The 23889-nt window shown below is 43.7% G+C and overlaps 1 protein-coding gene across 1 annotated transcript in view; it reads right to left on the bottom strand.

Annotated features, from left to right (window-relative positions):
• Positions 1 to 23889, bottom strand: part of LOC124720069 (plexin domain-containing protein 1) — a 450028-nt gene that overhangs the window by 67681 nt on the left and 358458 nt on the right. The window lies entirely within an intron of this gene.

The following is a 23889-nucleotide window of genomic DNA, read 5'->3' as shown; positions in this document are numbered from 1 at the left end:
ACCCTTTCCCCATAGGGATCATATATCCCATGCAAGACCTACCAAATCCATCCACCCAGCGCTTCCTAATCCAGTCCTGTCACGAGCTTCTCCTACCCCACTAGAGGGGCAGGTCACCTGTGAAAATAGCCACGTCATTCATCAGCTCTGCTGCAATCATTGCACAGCTTTTTATATTGGCATCACAACCAACCACCTGTCCGCCAGGATGAACGGCCACTACCAAACTGTGGCCGGGCTCAAAGTAGACCACACTGTGGCACAACATTCAACTGAACATAACATGCTTTATTTCAACGGATGCTTCACAACCACAACCATCTGAATTCTCCCCTCCACCACTAGCTTTTCTGAACTGTGCAGATGGGAGTTACCTTTACAACACATTCTCCACTCACAAAATTAACACAGCCTCAACCTGCAGTTCTTGACTACTGCCAGTTCTGTGAGTCAGGTAGCGATATCTCTTCGTGACACACGATACTTCACTCCCAAGAGTTATCTATGCTATACATTTGCCACTGTTCAATCATTTTCATTTTCAGGGATAAACATGGCAAAGTACTTCTCATAATTTCTGTCAACACTGAATGAGTCATAAACAATGACTCGGCAATAGAATACTTTTTATTCTATGATCTGTATCTAACTAATATATTTGTTGTTAACATTTGAGCACAATGGCCAGATAAAGTACTGGCTGTGGGTTTTACAATGAATCACTGTAAGTGGCCGTGTCTAAAAAAAACAAACAAACCGCCTATAAACAAACAAACAAACCGCCTATAAACAAACAAACAAACAAACCGCCTATAAACAAACAAACAAACCGCCTATAAACAAACAAACAAACCGTCTATAAACAAACTGTTGCACATCCTTCAATTCTTTTAGACACTTTTACTGTGGAAAATAATACACTGCTGGATGCCAACATCTCTAGCAGCTCTTCAATCAGTACAGCAAGACAGGAAATTGCCATTATAGTCTCTACAAATCATGATTCTCCAATTGCATATGGATAACCTTATCAGAATTGTTTCTAGCTGCTTTAAGAAACTTAAGATGCTTCCAAGACCACTGTCTGTGAACTGTCAGGAGCACAAGTTTGTGCGTTTCCTGATCGACTGTTGTACCGCAGCATTAAAAAAGCTGTTAAACAGAATATCTATTAACCTGAAGGGTCAGACTTTTTTTATGCATATACAGCCACCACATGTTATTTTTTTAAGTAGTACCACGAGCCCGTACCCTTGAAATGAGCCTCCTCAAATTCACTGATTTTCATGTAATCCTCTGATATGAATGAAAGATCTACTGGACGCGCATCTGCCTGTTCATTTTCCTTAAGAGATATGGGCAGTTTACCTTTATAAACAAAACAGTTCTGTGTTTTGATGGAGGACATTAAATGCATTTTCTTTAATAATTTAGGCTATGTCCAAGCTCCAATATTATTTTGTTCACTCTGAATGGTAAACATACTTACTGGTTGGTTGGATTAAAAGAGGGGGAAAGGGACCACACTACAAGGTCATCAGTCCCTTGTTCCGAGTAAAACAATGCCACAAGTGTGAGAACAAAACAAACTAGACTGACAACTCATAACGGAATGGAAGGGAGGGGGGAATCACAAGAACAATGAAGGGCAACAAACATGTAAATCGACAAAGGGGGACAGGAAAACCACAGAAAAACAAAAAACGGGATGAAGAGATTAAATCAACAAAGCAGATTACCATGGCTGGCTGACCATGAGAATAAAAAAGGACAAGTCAGCCACTACGCAATACATTAAAACCTCCACCCTAGAAGTGCTAGGGTGGGTTACACAGAGGGACAAAGGACATGCGCTAAAACTTAGATAAAATGATAAAACCCACCCTGACGAATATAAAGTAAAATTAAATCAACCGACGAGGGATTGACAAATACAATCAGCAGTGACGAGTCCGGTAACTCGAGATTTCGTCACTGGGCAAGCAAAGTGGTACAGTGCACCAGAATATGGGCCACTGTCAACCAGACATCGCACCGACACTCAAGCGGGTCTTCACAGCGCAGGAGGTAACCGCAGGTCACCCAAGTGTGGCCAATACGGAGCCGGCAGAGGACAAATGATTCCCTCGGAGAGGCCCGCACGGAAGACTTCCACACATTTGTAGACTCCTAAATGACACACAGTTTGTTGTATGTACTGTTATGCCATTCCATCCCCCAAAGCCTGAAAATCCTACAGCAAGTCACAACACCAGTCAGGTTCAGATATGCCCATCTCCAGAAGCGGTTTCCGCGCAGCCTCGCCAGCCTGTCGGCAAGTTCGTTGCCTGGGATGCCGACGTGTCCTGGGGTCCACACAAACACCACTGAATGACTGGACTGTTCCAGGGCATAGATGGACTCCCGAATGGACGCTACCAGAGGGTGGCGAGAGTTGCACTGGTCGATAGCCTGTAGGCTGCTCAAGGAGTCTGTACACAGAAGAAACAATTCCCCGGGGCACGAACAGATATACTGAAGTGCACGAGAGATGGCCACCATCTCTGCAGTGAATACACTGCAGCCATCGGGCAAGGAATGCTGTTCAAAATGGCCTCTGTGGACATAGACGAAGCCAACACTTCCAGCAGCTGTCGATGTAAACCACTTCAGAGCCACTGGAACACGTCAAGAATCAAGAGGAAGTGACAGCCGAGAGCACCAGGGGTAACCGAGTCCTTAGGTTCATACATTCCAACAGCTTACATACGACGTTGGTGAGGCTGTTGGGCCGATAGCTATACACATCAAGCGGGTTTTTACAGAGTTCGAGCACCGGAACAATGGTGCTCTCCCACCATTGCACCAGATCCCGTAGAAGATAACGAGGAGATGCCGTTTGTAGTCAGATGACAGATGTTTAATCATCTGACTATGGATCCAATCTGGCCCAGGAGCTGTCAGGGCAATGTGCAATACGCTGAGGAGATCCCACTCTGTAAATGGGGTGTTACAGGGCTCTCTGTAGAGTGTAGTGAACGAGAGGGGTGGGTGGCAGTTCTCCGATGTAGACGCTTGAGCATAGTGCTCGGCAATCGCGTTTGCATCGGTACATAGCGCGCAATTGATGGTTCACGTTTTCTGCCAAATTAACTATTATTGCAGTCACCTGCTCAGCCATCACATCGATGTGACCACGTGGGGGAGAGTCCGCCTTGTTTAAAGCCCACCTGGGCAGGCATCTGTGGGCCTGATACCGGAGCAGTGACAGGAAGCCATGTGCTCTCCAGTGGATAGATGGGAGACGTCCTGGGCTGCAAATTGATAAATCAATGGCCGAGTAACTACCTCGAGCCACAATTAAATGTATGGCGGCCCCAGTATTAAAGAAGCAGAGGTCGAACTGAGACAGTAAAATTTGACATCTCTGCCTTGGCCAGTAAGCACAGTGTCATTCCGCAAGGAGTTATGGGCATTAAAATTTCCCAAAAGTAGTAAAGGTTTAGGGAGTTGAACAGCCAGTGCAGCCAATACATTCAGGGGGTACTACACCATCTGGAGGAAGATATACATTGCAGACAGTTATTTCCTGTGTCATCCGTGTTTTGACAGCCACAGTTTTGCTACAGACTGTGTTTAGGATATAAACGCAAACTCCAGCTGATACTCTACTATAGAAGCTACGGTTCCTGTACTATACCTTATAGCCGTGGAGGGCAGGGGTCCGCATTGCCGGGAACCAGGTTTCCTGGAAGGCAATGCAGATAGCAGGTGTAAAGCTTAACAGTTGCCGTAGCTCAGCTAGGTGGTGGAAAAAACCGCCCCCATTCCACTAGAGGATGACATTGTGAGACTGGGAAGGCACGTAACATTCAGTGAGACAGTTTATGCCGCAGGGTCACCTGCTGCCACCGACTTTTGCCTGAGCAGTCTATATCCAAGTGTCTGAGGGTCCGGCAAGATCCAGGTCCTCAGCAGACACAAGAATCTCCACCCATCCTCAGACGCAGAGCTTTTAGGTAGTGGTGGTTTGGGTGCCACCACAAGTTCCTTGTTCTTGGGGGTCTTCTTTTTCGATTTCTCACAGTTCCTCGGGTTTCCCCAGCTGTGAGGACTTCACTGAATCAGTCTCCGGGACTGAGGACGAGCGTGAAGCCCTACAACCAGCAGCTTTTGGCCTCTTCAGCCCCTGTCGGGTGTCATCTTTCCCACTAGCGGAAACCTGGGAAGGGAGTGACCCAAGGGGCCCCTTCCTAGCGAGAGATGCTGAAGAAGCGTTACGCTTCTTTGGCTCAGAAGTGGGGACTGAAATCCAGGATGGTTGGGGGGTGTTGCTCCCGAAGTAGGTGGTGCGGGAGCAACATTACCATCAAGGGGGGAGGTGTAGTCTTCCAGTTCTGAGAGGCGACAGGAATTCGAGGAACTGATGGGATGACAACAGTTCTCGTATAAGGTGGTCATAGCCACAGGATGTAGGCACTCAAATTTCTTCTTACCCTCAGTGTAGGGCAGTCAGTCCAGGGTCTTATATTCAACGATTTTCCTCTCTTTCTGTAAAATCCTGCAGTCTGGACAGCAAGGTGAATGATGCTCTTCGCAGTTGACACAGGTGGGAGGTGGGGCACAGTGAGTATTCAGTGAATATTGGGATGTGATGGACGTCCACAATCTCGACAGGGGGAGGGGCTGGAAGTACAGCGGGAAGACATTTGGCCCACAATCCAGCACTGCATCGGGGGAGGGATATATGGCTTGACATCACAGTGGCAGATCATCATCTCGACCTTCTCAGGCAATGTGTACCTTCAAAGGCCAAGATGAAAGTACCAGTGGAAACCTGGTTATCCCTCGGACCCCGATAGACGCGCCAGATGAAATGAAGAACTCACCGCTCTAAACTGGCATGCAGCCTGTCGTCAGAGTGCAAAAGAAGGTGATGGTAACAGAAACATCCCCCCCCCCCCCCCCAACTTGCCACAAGTGAGTAATGCCCACGACTGGGCAGAGAATGCTGTTTTTACCAAAACTGACGCAGAGCACATTTTGGACAAGCCCTACCCAAACTTGTCCTCCAAATGCTCCACTAAAAACTGAGGCTTTATGGACATTCCCCATCAACTCTTGTACATACGAGGTACTGGGGCGAATAAGCTTTATGTCATACTTAGGCTGGCGTTCCTCCCATGGTGTGGCCAGAGATTCCCAATGACTTGGGGTCATATTTCTTAGCATTAAAGTTAGACTTTGGCCGATTAGAGACTGTTGGCGGCGGACCACCGACAAGAAGTGACTTACTACGCTTCATGGCATGTCGTCCGCCCTGATGCCACCCACTCCGACCGGGGACCCTCCCCACGGGTGTGTCTCACCTGCAGCAAAGGCCACCTGGCAGGATGGCCGTTTCCGAGGGTCCTGATGCCCCACGATGACAGGCTTTTATGCCTCGGCATACGTGGAGAGTTAGTGGCGCAGGCATCAGCAGAGCGATCCCCGAGTTGTCAGGGGGGCTGCAACCGACAGGATACATGGCGGCCCCACCACAATAGACTGGCTACCGTGCTCAATATGTGGTGCAAAGAAGTCCACGGCCATTGTCGACACAGAAAGTGACACTGCTTAGCGCATTGTGGAAAGCGCACCCAGGAAGGTGTCCCCACCAGAGACATGGAGAACAGGCGGGACTGCAATACGACGATGAGAAAGTGGGCTAACTATCTCAATGCACGGTGGACACGATGCACCATCTAAGGCGCCCTTCCCCAATTGGCTCGCATTTCGAGAAAAATTTGAAAACCGGAGGTCAAACCCTACAGGGGACCATCGCATAAAGGCTGAAATGTGAGAGACTCCTTTTAGTCGCCTCTTATGACAGGCAGGAATACTTAGGGCCTATTCTAACCCCTGGACCCGCAGGGGGAAAACATTTATTATGCAGCTCTGTGTTACTTTGTTGAGACTAGATTCTTCTGGCAACTAGCCAAAACATTCATTCAGATGCAAGTCTTGTTGTGCATGGTGTGACCAAGTGATGGGGCAATGCATCAATGACACCCATGTGAGAACGCCACTCTCCTGTGAGCGATTTACAAAGCTCTGCATTCCCACTCGAGAGTAACCTGAACTTCGCATTAGACTGAGAAGCATACTAAGCAACCAGCCTGATGTCATCCTCAATAGTCTACTTATGGTTACAGTCCAAGCTGTTAGCTGCAGCCTCTACTTCTTATTGCAGTACTTCGTAAAAATTACGTAGTGAATTCCCCTCGCAGTTTTTGTAATTCAATATGATCTGTATGCATAGTATGTACCAAAATATTTGGAAACTTGTCCAATTCATTTTTATAATTTACTTCACAATTTTATTTTTTTTATTATAAGTGCATTAAATATGTCAAGGTGCATTTGAGCATGGCACAAACACGTAAACGTCAGGCTAGGCTACAGGTAAATCTGCTACCACAGCTCTTGTTTGGGATTCACATTTGGTGGCTTCACCGATTCAAATTATCACCTTTCACCCTAATCTAGACCCAAAGCTATGATGCAGATCAGTGTCACCACACCCGAAATTTCAGGGAGAGGAGGATGGGGAGTGATGTTCTAATAACACTCTCTAGTTAAACATCTCCCCCCTCCTCCTCCTACCCCACGAGCCTAAATCACAACTGACATCACTGAGTACTGTACGTGGCTTAAAGATGCTGGTTACATTGCTATCCCTCCCAGAAAGTTCAAAACTCTTGGGGGAGAGACTTGTGTATGCAATTATTCCAAAAACTAGGTATTCTTCCACTTCCATGCCAGTACATATTGGAGATAATAAGTTTTAGCGAACCAAAAAAAAAAAAAATTGGCAGCCTGAAGCAGAATTGGGACTATCACCAGTACGACACTAGAGAGAAATACTTGTTGACAGTTTCCCCATTCCACCAAATTATATGCTGATAGTGTAAAATGCATGGGGATTGAACTTTATAGTCTCTACCACTAAACAAAAAAAAAAACAACTATCCAGCACATTTTAAAAGAAGGCTTAATTCGATATTATTAAAATACTCTTTCTATAACTTACACGAATATTTTGAATGTGATTTTTCTATGTAATATATTTGCACACTTAATTTTCTGTACTGTAATTTATCTTCAAAATGTAAATTTCAATAATGCCTAACCAACTGTTAAAAATTTATCTACTTGTATGTAGACAAAATTTATCTAGTAAATCTTCACTACTGTATAAATTATGTAATGCTTATCTGCACTAATTTTGATTTTAAATGTACCCACAAATTTTAATTAGGTCTTGTTGACCTTAATTTAGAACAACTTATGAGAATACTAATATTATATCCTGTAACCTACAACTATCATACAATTGTTTAAGTCTAGGTTTATTTAAGTGGTAAATATTTTTAAACGTTTAACTACTATAATGACTTGTACCATATCATATAGTACTTTCTGTACACAAAATGATTCCGTGGATCATGTTCACACTCCTTTCTTGTGACTGCTGCCCAGCAGCAAGACATTTATGGCTTTCTCAAAACTTCTACTTCCTACACCTTCTTGCACCTTATTCCATTTATTGTCAACACTGCTTCAGAGCTTTTTGAGAAAACTTTTGTCCTCAGTCTCCAAAACAACAGACTTACACAACTGTCACAAGGCAACACAGATTGACAAAGAGTACGGATTTAGGTCCACACTGCAGTCTGAAAACTAATCCAAATTTATCTGACTCCTGTTATACGCCACATGTTTTGTTACCCACCAAATTAACTTTCACCAACGAATTATTTTTAGTTTAAATTATTCTTAATCCTTACTATTATACATAAAACAAGACTAATGTACATTTTACTAACATGCAAGTGTGCAACGACAATTGCACTTTTTTTTTTTGCAAAAGAAATGAAATGGAAAGCAAAAATAAATGTTTTAAATTCTATGGCCGTAAAGAGTCGTTCGCGTGCCTTAAAGCATCCCGCAGTTCCTCCTCAGGGATACAATGCAAAAATACGGATACAGTCTTTAAAAACGAGAACTAACCACCGGCAATGCCAGCGAATATGAGCCAATGAAAAGGAAAACAAATTCCCGCGTCAGTGATTTCCTCTGAATTCAGTCCAGTGTATGTTGCGGGCACGACGGCGTGAGCAGCACGTGGGCACGAGTGCGAATGTTGTGCGTTGCTTGACGAACACAAAAAGGGCCATTGTTTGAATGAAGTTAAAAACAAAAACTTACCGCAATGGAGGATCCTGACGCCAGACGATTCGCCGATCATCTTCGATTAGCACTAGCAGCGCAAAAGCAGCAAATCCAGGTCTACTCATGTTCGGTGTACACAAACACTGCAATTCGTGCGCCAGTACCACAACTTACAACAGTACAATCGCCACTGGAGAGCGCTGGAGTCGCGGAGAACGCAAACAACAAAGGGCTTTCCACTACCCCCACCACGTCGTCCCAGTTCTAACCTGACCAATGAACAGTCAGAATTGGACGACCGACCGGAAAGCGCTACGATTCACCCACGTGCACGTTTTTGTTTATATAGTTTTCTTACTAAAGCCGTTTTTGGCACACTTAAGATTTATCAAAAAAATGTTACCCTTCGTAGTATTTCTTATAATTAAATATCAACTAAAGGCACATCGACAGTCATCAGGAGATTCTAATATGGTCAAGAACCTTTATTCAACAATCTCGAATGGTCATGTGGCCAGAAGCATCAGTTGATCATCGCTTAGGTCACAGATTCAGATTAGATTAGTTTTTCGTTCCATAGATCGAAAAGCCCCATGCCCTCGTTGCCCCTGACCCTGTTCTCCGGTCAGTAAAATTTTAAAAATAATGAAGTCCAAAGGTTGTGGGTTCGATCGCCACAAGTGATGAAATGTCTTTAATTCGTGAGAATAGAAAAAAAAGGCTTGTCGCAAGTTGACTTTTTTTGTATCTTGCCGTTTATGACGGATTCTGATACCAGTAATGATATTTATATTCTTACTTCTTACAAATATGAGACTTTTTTCCGACTATGTCGCAGTGTGCGAATTGCCAGGGGGGGGGGGGGGAGGATTTCCCCCCCCTCTGCATCAGACCATCCCTTCCTCTGGTTTTAGTTCATGCATCCCAACCTGGGATGTTTATTTCCCACGCACTGGAGTAAAACTTTACATATAATTTAAATTTGTGGAGCCGAACTCAAAGTTTTTAATACATTCTTACTATTAATACTATTAATGTATTTGCTTATTAATTTTGAAAAAGTGTTATGTAGTAGTTAAGCATTTCAAAACATTTAGAACTAAATCATCATTCTCATGTTGTCATTGTTGCTTTCGTGTAAGGTGCGTCATCCGTTTACTTGCGAGCTTGCGAGGGAAGTAGTGTGGCAGTCATACCGCAGCAGTCGTACCACAGAGTTGTGTGAGCTGGGGGCTGAAATTCCCACCCCGGGCCCTGACACAGGGTGGCGACCGGCCCGGTACCTGTGCGAACATTTACCGTTAGGCCACCTTCCGGCAACGGTATGGCGCGGACTAACGCGCCTGGGACGAAAGCACACATTACTAAATAACGCACCATCGTCTGATTCTAGTTCCTACGATACTATTTTGTGGACCTTCTTTAAATACTCTCCTCTTCCACGATCGTTTTCTTTTCCTTTGGTTTTCATTTCCGTTGTTAGCTGCATGTTCTAGTACCAAGTAGGCCCCCGCTGCGATACTTTACCATCCTTTATACTGCAAGACCGACACACGTGTGGCACAAATTCTGTTGCTCTGGTATAAATTAACCTGCCGCATGCAACATACGCCGCAAGATGTTTCCTGTTGCAGCATGCTACAAGACGACGCACACCACATTTCCGTAGCATGCCACAATGTTGCAAGACGTCGCCCCAGCGTAAACGAGGCTTTAGAGCCAGGTCTGTATTGTATGGTGGATGTGACGTGTTGCGTACGAAACTAAAACCTGCAATCAGATCCAAACGTCGTGGAAAACTCTGAAGAGGTGTCATCCTGCAGCAAGATAACGCTCGCCCATATTCTGCCAAACGGACAGCCGACGCAATAAAGGAGTTGAGATTCGAGGTGCTGGAACATCCACCACACAGTACAGACCTGGCTCCAAGTGATTTTCACATGTTTGGACCCTTAACGGAAGGACTACAGGGAAGAAGATTTGAAAGTGATGAAGACGGCATTGCTGCGGTGCAAAATTGGTTACAGATGCAACCGAAAAACGTATTTTCTGATGAAATAAAAAAAAACTCGTAAAACGTCGGGAAAACTGCATTGAAGTCCAGGGAGGTTACGTAGAAAAATAACGCATGTTTCAGTTTTCTATCATCAGAATAAGTGCAGCTTTTTACAGATGTGCCTTTACTTTTTTAATTCCCGTCGTATACCTGTACGTAGATGATTTCGTAACTAAGCTTTACTTATAATGCACTTTTAAAGATATAACAAGGGATGGCTTTTCTGATAGTGCATACGCGTGAATAGTGAGTTTCGGCATTAACATCTATTTATAAATAACTGTTTAACCATGGGTAACGCCACGGTCCAAGCTAGTAACATACGTAATTATACTAACCGCCTAAGACATCCCCCCACTGGTAAAAGCACAAATCGAACACTGCTATGTCGCGATTTCCATGGGTGCGGTTAGGCAGCAACTTAGGCTGCAGTTCAGAACTGGTGAGACATTTGGAGGGGAAAGTGCCTAAAAGTGGACTCCCATTTCGTTTTTATTTTATCTACATCTACATATGTACTCACCTAGCCACCAAGCGGTGTGTGGCGGAGGGCACTATTCGCACCAAAGTCATATTTCCCCCAATCTGTTCCACTTGCGAATCGTGCGAGGGAAAAAAGACTGTCTAAACGCCTCAGTACGAGCTCTAATTTCCCTTATCTTCGATTCGTGATCACTGTGCGATCTGAAAGGTGGTGGTAATAATACATGCTCTACATCGTAGGCGAAGATCGGATTTCGTTGTTTATTGAGCAGCCCCTTCCATTTAGCGCGCCGTCAATCTCTAAGTGTGTCCCACTTCAAACTTTCGACGAGATTTGTAACGCTCTTGCAATGGCTAAATGTACCAGTCACGAATCTTGCCTCTGTTCTTTGGACCTTCTCAATCTCTTGAATCAGACCCAACTGGTAAGGGTCCCATACAGACTAACAATACTCCAAGACTATAAACGCAACAAATAATTCAATACCTTCTCTTGCTGACAGTACGGGGAATGTAGCTGATGATGATAAACAGAAGGCCGAAATTCTAAACCTAGCTTTCAAAAACTCGTTTACGGTAGAAGACTGCAGCACCATTCCCCCTTTCAATTACCGAACAAACGCAAGGATGGCTGACATAGTGTTTAGTGTATCTGGGATTGTAAAACAGTTAAGATCCCTAGACGCCAGGAAGGCATCTGGCCCAGACGGTATCCCCGTAAGATTATATGTTGACTATGCTACAAATATAGCACCATTCTTACCCATCATCTTATCAGAGATCATTAGAACAGCGGAAACTTCCACGGGACTGGAAGAAGGCCCAGGTCATAGGCTATTTGTTTTGTTGAACGACTGCATCGCTTCAGGATTCTACCAATAAACCGCAATCTAGAGTTTGCCTTATCCGTTACTTGTGTAATCTGATCGTTCCATTTGGGATCATTTCGAATAGTCACACCCAGATACTTGACGGATGTTGCCAGTTCCAAAGACTGGGCATTTATTTTGTACTCGTACATTAATGGGGATTTTCGTCTTGTTATACGCAGTAGGTTACACTTACTAATACTGAGAGATAACTGCCAGTCATTACACCACGTATTTATTTTCCGCAAAACCTCGTCGATTTGTTCATAACTTCCCTGTAGACTACAGCATCATCGGCGAACACTCTAATGCCGCTGTCAATACCACCAACCAGATCGTTTATGTAAATCGTAAAAAGCAGAGGACGCTGCCCTGGGGCACACCTGAAATTAACGCTTGTTTCTGTTGAAGTCACGCCGTTCAGAACGACATACTGCTGTCTGTCAGAAAACTTTCTATCCAACCGCATATGTCATCGGATAGGCCGTAAGCGCGCACTTTTTGGAGCAAGCGACAGTGCGCAACCGAGTCGAACGCCTTTCGGAAGTCCAGAAATGTGGCATTAAACCGAGAGCCGGTATCTGGAGCCTGTTGTATATCGTGCACAAAGAGGGTCAGCTGTGTCTCGCATGACCGCTGCTCCTAAAACCGTGCTGATTTCTGCAGATGAGCTTCTCAGAGTCTAGAAAGGTCATTATGTCTGAACACAAAATATGTTCCATGATTCTACAACAAATCGACGTCAGTGAAATTGGCCGGTAATTATGTGCATCCGATTTTCTACCCTTTTTATAGATTGCTATGACCTGGGCCTTCTTCCAGTCCCGTGGAACTTTCCGCTGTTCTAATGATCTCTGATAAGATGATGGATAAGAATAGTGCTATATTTGTAGCATAGTCAACATATAATCTTACAGGGATACCGTCTGGGCCAGATGCCTTCCTGGCGTCTAGGGATCTTAACTGTTTTACAATCCCAGATACACTAAACATTATGTCAGACATCCTTGCGTTTGTTCGGTAATTGAAAGGGGGAATGGTGCTGCAGTCTTCTACCGTAAACGAGTTTTTGAAAGCTAGGTTTAGAATTTCGGCCTTCTGTTTGTCATCATCAGCTACATTCCCCGTACTGTCAGCAAGAGAAGGTATTGAATTATTTGTTGCGTTTATAGATTTTACATACGACCAAAAATTTTTGGGGTATTTTTAGATTGGTTCAAATGGCTCTGAGCACTGTGGGACTTCCCATCTGAGGTCATCACTCCCCTAGAACTTAGAACTACTTAAACCTAACTAACCTAAAGACACCACACACATGCATGCCCGAGGCAGGATTCGAACCTGTGACCGTAGCAGTCGCTCGGCCAGCGCGGCCGGTCGTTATTTTTAGAATCTGCAGACAAAATATTGCTTTCAAATTGGTTAAAAGAATCTCTCATTGAACTTCTGACAGCTGCTTTCATTTCGCATAATTTCTGTTTGTCAGTGGGGCAGTGACTACGTTTAAAAAACGACTTCGCAAAATTCTCTGCTTTCTCAGCAACTTCGTGGTATGTCTGTTGTACCAAGGAAACAGTAAAAAATTGTTTAAAAAACCTGTTAATATTTAATTTATAAAGTTACGTGCCATTTACATTTTAGTAATAGGAAACAATCGAAAAGTTATGAAAAAATATTTTAAAAACTTCACACTTGGCGAGTTCCAAAAATAGCTGCCAAAATTGGATCCCATGTACAAATAAACAGAACAACACTAAACAAAATTAGAAGAAGGTATTAAATCGGAGAAAACTATGTACACTGGTGTCCAAAATTGAAGCAACAAACGGAAATTTTGCAAGGTTGTGTTTATTTTGTCACAAGACCGCATAAACAGACGATGGTAAAATAGAAATAATGTAAAGAATACAGAACGTAAACAATTGCATCATGCATGCGGGAGACAAAAATGTTGAGTTTTTATTTCTCAATTTAACGGATTTGCACACACATTCCCACAACTGGTTAGTGTGTTCAGCATGTGGTGTGACCATGTGACCACCTCTGGCAGCAGTACACACCTGACAACGACGGGGCGTGCTGTGAATGATGTCATCAGTCTCATGTTGGGGCAGTAACGCCCATTCTTCCTGCAGATCTGCTCGCAAGTCTTTGAGAGTGGTTGGTGGATGCTGACGTGTTTCAACCCGTCTCCCTAGTGCATCCCAGACCTGCTCTATGGGACTCAAATCGGGAGAGCCAGCAGGCTACGCAATGTGTGCAATATCTTCCGTTTCCGCGAAAACATCAACCCGTGCTCTATGAGGTCACAGTCTAACATAACAGTCGCGACACACACTACTGTAAAAGTTGTTGCCGTTTGACCAGGTCCCCACAACCGCACTAGTGGTCGACTGTGAAGAGCGGACAAATTGAGTAGCTGGGCGGCGGCCATTAGAGTGGGAAACTGACGCGCGGAGTTCGAATGTTTATACATCGCTTTTGGTTATAAAATGCCATCCCTTGAGTTAGGTCACAAACATAATGCCTCATTTAAATACATCACTACAATATACTTTTTAATTTATGAACAAACAGCAACTAGTCACTGTTTATGAATTTATCTTACGTAGTACATGGAATCTGCCGTTGCTAAAAGTTATGCACTGGGCCCCTAGCATTTTTCGTAGTTCATTTGCGATAGATGTACGCAAAATACTCGAAGATTTGCCCACTATATTAATAGATATTTACTGACTCTACCTTGCTTTAGATTTTATGACGAGAAGTGCGTTATATATGGCGTAGTGCTTTGGCAACTCACGATCAAATTATCAAGTTTCAACCTAACCTAGACCATGAAAACACTACCGATCAGCCAGCTACAACAAACAAGACTTCAGGCAGGCATCCAGTATCGCATTAGTCACAATATTTACTTTCGAAGATGTACACTTCAGTTTATATATGTGGTTTTTTCATATAATAAATAAAACTCAACAACTGTTCCATCGAGAGAAGTTGTGAAATCAGATTACAATTACACACATTCAGTTGCATTTTGTAACGATAAAAAGCCTGCTAACTCAAATTTCGCGTTGCTTGCAACTCAACTTTTATAGTTAAAATAAAATGTGGTTCACAAAGATAAAATTTATCTTTGCTGTATATGGTCTGGAAAACGAAAGATGGATGGAACAGCATCATCTTTCAGCTTTCTGCGATTTACGTAATTTTCAAGGAAACAACTTTCTTCTAAATGATCGGAACATATAAAATGGTATTCTGCCGGTCGGAAATCTTGCCTCCTGACAGCGTGTAACCATTTTTGTAACAGCTGTGGTTTTGAGAAAGGAAACCTGCAAATATATACACAGACCTTATGCTAATACCGTGTTACAAAAACATTTACTAAGCAAGTGCACTGACATACAAAACAACTTAAAACATCCACATACGTGTGAAATGTAATATTCGTTCCTTTCTCGAATTTATTTGTACAATTAATCGCTGCACGACTCTTCACCATTGTACTTCTTTTGATTGGAACGTACAGACGGTAGAATTACAAGTAACAAATACTGTATGTACGCCCCCAACAAATATACAACGTTGAATCAGGATCTTCATAAACAACAATACTAGACAACACATCAGACTACAACCACTGTAATGGCGTCCAGCCGAAGGTTCAAATTATCCCGCGACTGTAGCGCCATCAGTGAGTCTAGTTATTTTTTACAAGATCTTTGCGTTTGACAGAGGTAGCGACACTAGCGCTCCAAGCGGCAGGTAAGGCGAACGTCAGACGCGCCGTAAGCATAATGTTTGTTTGCATCCATTTCCTACGTAATTTCCGAATTATTCGAGTTATTTTCTTGCCCCCAACAGTTTGTGTAGTATCAGAAGGCATATATGTTTCTAAAAATGATTCTAAAATAAGCACAAGTATGGACAAAAACCGTGAATCCAGTGGCAAGCTACAACACATTCGTGAAGAAACACTTGTGACGTTGGATAGAATTGCAGCTTACCTTGTTGATATCAAAAGAATATAAACACAGAGATTCACACGTAAGAAGCACAGACATGTACCTCTACATGCAAAAGCGATCGACAGCTCGTTTATCGTTCTGTAGCCCTACTGTGTTAGTCTGTCTCCTGTTGCCACAAGTACGACCTTCATCTTTATATTATAAGTGGGACAAGCAACTGCCAAATAGTGGCAGAAATATGGTGAAAACATTATAATGAGCTGATTACATTACATTTCTCGAAAAACCAAATATTTGAATAATTTTCAAACAATCTGTCTGTAGGCACTTTCCTTGTCCCGTAATAGTTTCGCTCCAAGTCTAGCAATCTGCACATTCTGACACTTTATACGCTTTTGTAAGACACGAACAGCTGCACTTAATCTAACCACTTCATCGTCAAAGCAGGCCTGTGTTGATTCACACGAATCTGACACTGATACATGGAGAGTTGAACTGGCTGCTTCTGTATCATAGGACTGTTTTACAGCTTTAGATTGACTGTCGAATCTTTGTGGCAGTTTCCTCTTCATCGTCAGTTGAGGTAGCTTATTTGGAATGTCAAACATGCATTCCACACGAGTTTGTTATTGCCTGCGTTCATAAACAGGTTTTCTTCGAAATGTAGCGAACAAAACCTAATATTACTATAGAGGTAAACTGGGTCTTCTTGTCTGCTATTAACTAGCGATTCTCTGCTCCTAAAACGAAACCTTCATCATTTATACACATATAGTTTGCAAGTGAATCCTGACGATACAGTCTAGTAACATGACGGTATATACCTCTCAGGATCCTTCGGAAACCTAAAAAAGACAGCTGTGGTGTCTTCTTCCTGTTGCTCCTGCAATTTATTGCGCTACAAACGCTCCCGACGGTAAAAACCATTGTATAAATCAAAATAAACAATCACTATTCGCTTACACGATCGCGCCGAACTCACAGTTCAACCTACCGGCCGCTTGGGGCGCTGCTGGCACTGTAGACAACAAAATCGAGGCGAAGTGTCGCGACTGTTATGTTAGACTGTGACGAGGTCGAACATTATCGTCCACCAGTACGAAGTCTGGGTCCACACCACCTCGCAACAAACGTAAATGAGGTCGCAAGATCTCATTACGATATCTGTCAGCAGTTAAACCTTGCCGATTCACCCGTACAATGAAGAGGGGTTCGAGTGGTAAACGTAATGCCTTCTCGATATCTACCTCTTTCCACAATGTTTGGGTCCAGGAATCGTATTCCACGTCCCCTCCAGATGCGATTCCATCGACAGTCACTCTCCAGACTACATCGGGACTCATCTGTGAAAACAACATTGACCCACTAGAATGAGATTTCCACTCTGCAGCGGAGTCTGCGCTGATATGAAACTTCCTGGAAGATTACAACTGTGTGCCGGACCGAGACTCCAACTTTTTTTTGTAACCATACATTTTTATTTAAATATATTAACAACGATACATTTAAAAAAAGACATTTTATTCTATTAACCTATTTTATTCCTAGTGTTGGTTAATATTACTGTCATTTTATATGTTTTCGTTTTTATATTTTCCTTTTTCGTTTTTCTCTTATTGTTGTACCTTAAACCCTTTTACATGGCCATTTGTCGTCTTTTTTTTTTTTGAAGGGGTAGACATTGCAGGACAGGCATAACAGTTTATATTTGGCATCGATGCATTGATTTTGAGTTCATGTTTCTGTATGTGATGCACTTGTGATGCCACAGGCACATTGTGTATTCTGGTTTGATCTCTTCCTCTAGTGACACTGTTAAGTGGGTCAGTATGAGGGAAACGCCACCATGATAGGTGGAGCAGAAGTGGAAGAAACTTTTTACATATACTATAGAATATACCTAACTTGAAGAAGACAGAAAATTTTGTCATATTACATAAGAGAAGCAGAAAGAAGAGTGTGAGTAATCAATAGAATTTTATAGGCACAAAGTAAAGGAAATCATTTAAAAAATATCTAATAATAATAATGAGTAGTTGGCACTTTCCACTAAGTAATGCTTCTTTCCTAGTCAGTATAGTACAAATAATGGAAGACGGGACCTTTGCTTTTCGTGGGCAAGTGCTCTACCACTGAGCTACCCAAGCACGACTCACGCCCCGTCCTCACAGCTTTACTTCTGCCAGTACCTCGTCATATCAGCGCACACTCCGCTGCAGAGTGAAAATCTCATTCTGGAAACATTCCCCAGGCTGTGGCTACCCATGTCTCCGCAATATCCTTTCTTTCAGAAGTGCTAGTTCTGCAGGGTTCGCAAAAGAGCTGCTTTAAAGTTTGGAAGGTAGGAGACGAGGTACTGGCAGAAGTAAGGCTGTCAGGACGGAGCGTGAGTCGTGCTTGGGTAGCTCATTGGTGGAGCACTTGCCCACGAAAGGCAAAGGTCCCGAGTTCGAGTCTCGGTCCGGTACACAGTTTTAATCTGCCAGGAAAATTGACCCACTGCTCGACCATCCAGGTGGATGTTGATGACTCCACTCTAGACGTTCGCTTCTCTGAAGACGCGTCACAGCTAGACATACAATATATCAGGCCTCCGACAAAAGCCACACTGCCGAAGCCTTCTGCACACCGTTTGCCTCTTTACAACACGTCCAGCGGATGCTGCGAGGGCAGATCCCAGTTGCCGTACAGTACTAGGGTAGTACTGTTGAGCCCTTACAGCCAAACAACGGCTTTTGGATGCACACGTGGTCGCCCCTTCCCTGGCCTTCGAGATACAGTTTCCGCCTCTATGCATTCTCGCCATATCCGAGAGACAACACAGTAAGCTATCAGGTCGAATCAGTTTGCGATTGTCCTGCTTCGTTTCTTTCTATGGTTCTCCACCGTAATATCTCCTAGGCATCTTGCAAGATCCCCTCGCTTCTAAACTGATACTGTTATTATTCACAAGGGGAGGCCGCCAATTGTGAAATTCAGATTCGATTCATACTGCGCATAATAAAAGCTCATGGCCAGAGGTGTAATGTGGCAAAGCACCAAGATGCACTTCTCAGCCGTTGTCGAGAAAATCGGCAGTTAAAAGAAACCCTTCCGGTGAAATACACTCGACGATTAATAATTTTTTACAGCGTCGTGGCGCAGTGGTAAGCGCTCGGGTTCGTAATCCGAAGGTCGCCGGATCGAATCTCGCGCCATGCAATTTTTTTTATTATTAGTTTTTTGTAATTCAAATATATATATATATATATATATATATATATATATATATATATAAGTATTAATGAATTGCTTATGCATGTTGGTAAAGGCGGTTCGCTCTCCAATTGTACCGCCTCCATTTTTCCGTTTTTTTAACAAGGTGTACCAAAGCTCTCCCGTCCGCACTGATTTTCGACGATGTTATAAGTTGCGCTAGGGACCGCATCTACCTTCTTTCGAAGTTAGCAGCCAACTACGCTGTTATGCGGCGGCTCGTTTCGGCCCATTCAACATCTGCCCTTCAAGTGTAACGAGCGAGTAACGGAGTTTATATTTCATACCTGCCACAGCAAATTTGTGTTCGTGGGGCCTCCATTCCAATTCGAACGTTTGGCTTACACTATACGTATTCGTTTCGGAATATCGTTTCTACGTCTTCCGTTAACTATACGTGGTTAACATTATGAAGACAATTAATAACATTTGTGAAATACAACTGCCGGCCGAAGTGGCCGTGCGGTTAAAGGCGCTGCAGTCTGGAACCGCAGGACCGCTACGTTCGAATCCTGCCTCGGGCATGGATGTTTGTGATGTCCTTAGGTTTAACTAGTTCTAAGTGACTAATGACCTCAGAAGTTGAGTCCCATAGTGCTCAGAGCCATTTGAACCATTTTTTTGAAATACAACATAATGATGTTCGAAGTCGCCAGTTTTTCCACGACAAACGACTTTCAACAACTTATTATATGCATAATTGTGCAACTGATTGCCGGGATCACAAACCAGAGCGCTTACCGCTGCGCCACGACGCTGTAGAGAATTATTAATCGTAGAGAGTATTTCACTACAACGGTTTCTTTTAACTGTCGATTTTCTCGACAACGGCTGAGAAGTGCATCTTGGTGCTTTGCCACATTACACCTCTGGCCATGAGCTTTTATTATGCGCAGTATGAATCGAATCTGATTTTCGCAATTGGCGGCCTCCCCTTGTCAGCTTAGCCGCGAGTCCGTAGAGGGTGGTATATGTGACGTACAGTATGACTGGTCGTGTCGTGGGATTTCCTCCTACCTGTGCGCGGTGCAGCTCTCGTAAATGTCGTCCCGGGCAGATTCTTCATTGGCGCATTGGATGTCTCTGTCGGTGGAAGCTAATTATCTGAAATTTCGGTCGATCAACTTTGGGGTATCTATTTACTCGAAATTAACATTTAGAATGCCGTAAGACCACTTTTATTCCCATTAGATCGATAATGAAACACTCATGGCACAAACTACTCGTAACCGAGAGCACGGCTACCATGGAACAAGACAGGAAGACCTCTTAACGCCGACTGCCGACTTCAGTGCGCAATCCGTATCTCTTACTAGTTTCGTCACAGTTCGTGGATTTCCGATCGAGTTCGTACTTACTAATATATGCATTTGTTAATGAACGGGTGTGGATTTTAAGTAGACAAAATTATGATAAATAGTTTTAAACATCCAGAGGCTGCTCCTAGTATTCATGTTGTCATAAATGACTAATTATTAAATATAAATAAACAAAATCGGTGACTTTGGCGCCAAGATGGCGGTACTTTCCGTCACGTATATTTCCCAGGCTGACGCTTGTTGCTACGGTCCAGTGCCGAGCCCCACCCCACTACGCGCGACATACGTGTGTTGCTACAGAAGAATGCTGAAGATTAGATGGGTAGATCACGTAACTAATGAGGTGGTATTGAATAGGATTGGGGAGAAGAGAAGTTTGTGGCACAACTTGACTAGAAGAAGGGATCGGTTGGTAGGGCATGTTCTGAGGCATCAAGGAATCACAAATTTAGCATTGGAGGGCAGCGTGGAGGGTAAAAATCGTAGAGGGAGACCAAGAGATGAATACACTAAGCAGATTCAGAAGGATGTAGGTTGCAGTAGGTACTGGGAGATGAAGAAGCTTGCACAGGATAGAGTAGCATGGAGAGCTGCATCAAACCAGTCTCAGGACTGAAGACCACAACAACAACAACATGTCTCAAATGGTTCAAATGGCTCTGAGCACTATGGGACTTAACATCTGTGGTCATCAGTCCCCTAGAACTTAGAACTACTTAAACCTAACTAACCTAAGGACATCACACACATCCATACCCGAGGCAGGATTCGAACCTGCGACCGTAGCGGTCACGCGGTTCCAGAGTGAAGCGCCTAGAACCGCACGGCCACACCGGCCGGCTGACATATGGTCGCTTCTAGAGATGGGCAAAGTCGTTCATGCTTGGGAACTAGCTCACTGGTGATATCACTTTTTTTGGAACCTTGCAGTTTTACTCCTTCAGCGTTCATTCGTGCTTGATATATGGTTCTTGTGAAAAATTGAAAATTAGTGGCATAGATGACTGAAGATGGAAGGCGCCACGAGGGGGCACTTGCCTACCCCCTGGAGTACAGAGTTTTTATTGATAACAGAATTCTCACACACTTTTAATTTTCGTGATTCTGCAAAACATCTCGTTTAGCCAACTGTAGCGTTACGTGGCTGATCGCAGTGAAATAATATAAGGTGGCGCACGAGAACCCGGACCCCAGTAGACTGCTCGCCAATTACGCACGATTCGTTAATCGCTACGAGCAGAATAGATAAACATGTAATAATTAGGCAGTGAAGAAATAACGAGTAAGTTAATGCAGACAACTTCGAAACAATAGATGCCGACTGGTGGGCGAAAATGAGCAGTCCAATACTCGGGGCCGATTTTTCTTGCGCCACACTGTACCACTGAAATAGTATCGTATTCTCTTTACAAACTGTGACGCCATGCACTCGATTACGAAGCGCCGGCTTCATTCGCTTCTAAGTCGGTCTGCCTTCCATAACAATGAACATGCTCTTTTACCTTGAATCAAAAACAGGAAAATGGCCACTCGAGTGTGCCGTGCCGACGTCCTTTGTATGTGTGTAATAACGTAAAATATTGCCTTTTTGCAAGTATTTCTTATGCTGTTTATCGCAATAGTGAAGTAAGGTGATACGCCGTTTTGTTACCTGAAAAGATGAAACATATCACGTAATTTTATGTAATTTATGTAATTATAAAATACATTTTAATTACCGGTCGTGGACGCTGAATAGAATACAAAAAGAAACAGAAGTTCAGAGCTCAAAAAAGGTTTGAGACGGATCTAGAATGGGCGTGCGAATCGAACGAAACGAACAACTCGGTACTGAACCAACTATGAGCAGTCGGCAGTGGCCACGCAAAGAAGGATGAGTCCGGCCGAGCGAGACCGGGGCAGAGAGGGGAACGGGACCGAGGTTGGAACGAGAACGGCCGACGTTTCGTTCGGGAACGAGACCGACCGTTTCTCGTTCCCGGGAACTATAAGTAGAAAGCCGCGACCGAAGTGAACTATGAAAGACCGCTCGTTCCGTTCATCTCGGTGAACCGTTCCTTTCGACTCGTCAGTTCGCAAATGACCCATCTCTAGTCGCTTCGTCACCTAGCCAGCCAGCCTGGGAAATGCTCTCCGACTCATGGCCGGCTACGGACTACAGCACTTCCTAACTATCGTGAATACATCAATTAAAACTGGTAAAAATGTCTTCCTCACGTAAGAGGCACCTTACAATCTTCTGTGCCACACTGCACCGTCTTTGAATGTGTACACAGCGATTGTGGAGGTGGGGCTACCCGGCAACCACAACCACAACCTCGTTTCATAGGTGTTGGCATGGTTGTCCATTGACCGGAAAGCCATCTTCCGTGCAGAACACGATCGTAAGGACATCTGGCTGACAGTTTGTATGATTATATCCTGAGTTTGACGCAGGACGGGGAAATAGCGGTTTGTTGGTTTAATTTTGGACAGCCGGCCGCTGTGGCCGAGCGGTTCGAGGCTGTTCAGTCCGAAACCGCGCTGCTGCTACGGTCGCAGGTTCGAATCCTGCCTCGGGTATGGATGTGTGTGATGTCCTTATGTTAGTTAGGTTTAAGTAGTTCTAAGTTCTAGGGGACTGATGATCTCAGATGTTAAGTCCCATAGTGCTTACAGCCATTTGAACCATTTTAATTTTGGACATCAGTGTAGTTTCGAAGTAGGTATAATATCTTCCAGAAAGTTGTAAAACTTCTGCGTGTTTTCTTTGCTTGAATGCAAGAGCTCTCTTATAGGATTAGTAATTATATGTAACCGCTCGCTCACAGAAGGATCCGTACCTAAAGACTAAAAAATTGCTCAAGTCACACCAATACCCAAAGAGGGAAGTAGAGGTAATCCGTTGAATTGTAGGCCCATATCAATAACGTCGGTTTGCAGTACGGTTTTAGAACATATACTGTGTTCGCACATTGTGAATTACCTCGAAAGAAGCGATTTATTGACACAAAGTCAGCACGGATTCAGAAAATATCGTTCTTGTGAATCACAACTAGCTCTTTATACTCATAAAGTCAAATTGATTCCATATTTTTAGATTTGCAGAAAGCTTTCGACACCGTTCCTCATAAGCGTCTTCTAACCAAACAAACTGCGTGCCTACGGAGTATCGCCTCAGTTGTGCGACTGGATTCGTGATTTCCTGGCAGAAAGGTCACAGTTCGTAGTAATTGACGGAAAGTCATCGAGTAAAACAGAAGTAATATCCGGCGTTCCGCAAGGAAGTGTTATAGGCTCTCTATTGTTCCTGGTCTACATTAAAGACAAATGAGACAATATGAGTAGCCGTCTTAGGTTGTCTGCAGATGGTACTGTCATTTACAGTCTTGCAAAGTCATCAGATGATCAAAACGAATCGCAAAATGATTTAGAGAAGATATCTGTATGGTGCGAAATGTGGCAATTGACCCCGAATAAAGGAAAGTGTGAAGTTATTCACATGAGTACTAAAATAGATCCGCTAAATTTCGATTACGCGATAAGTCACACAAATCTGAAGGTTGTAAATTCAGCTAAATACTTACGGATTACAATTACAAATAACCTAAACTGGGACGATCGCGTACATAAGATTGTGTGCAGAGCAAACCAAAGACTGCGATTCATTGGCAGAACACTTAGAAGGTGCAACAGCTCTACCAAAGAGACTGCTTACACCTCGCTTGTCCGCCCTATTCTGGACTATTGCTGTGCGGTGT

Source organism: Schistocerca piceifrons, chromosome 11 (genome assembly GCF_021461385.2).
Source record: "Schistocerca piceifrons isolate TAMUIC-IGC-003096 chromosome 11, iqSchPice1.1, whole genome shotgun sequence".
In the NCBI taxonomy this organism is placed as follows: Eukaryota; Metazoa; Arthropoda; class Insecta; order Orthoptera; family Acrididae; genus Schistocerca; species Schistocerca piceifrons.
The sequence above is the reverse complement of the archived record's forward strand: the minus strand, read 5'-3'. Positions and strand labels throughout refer to the sequence as shown.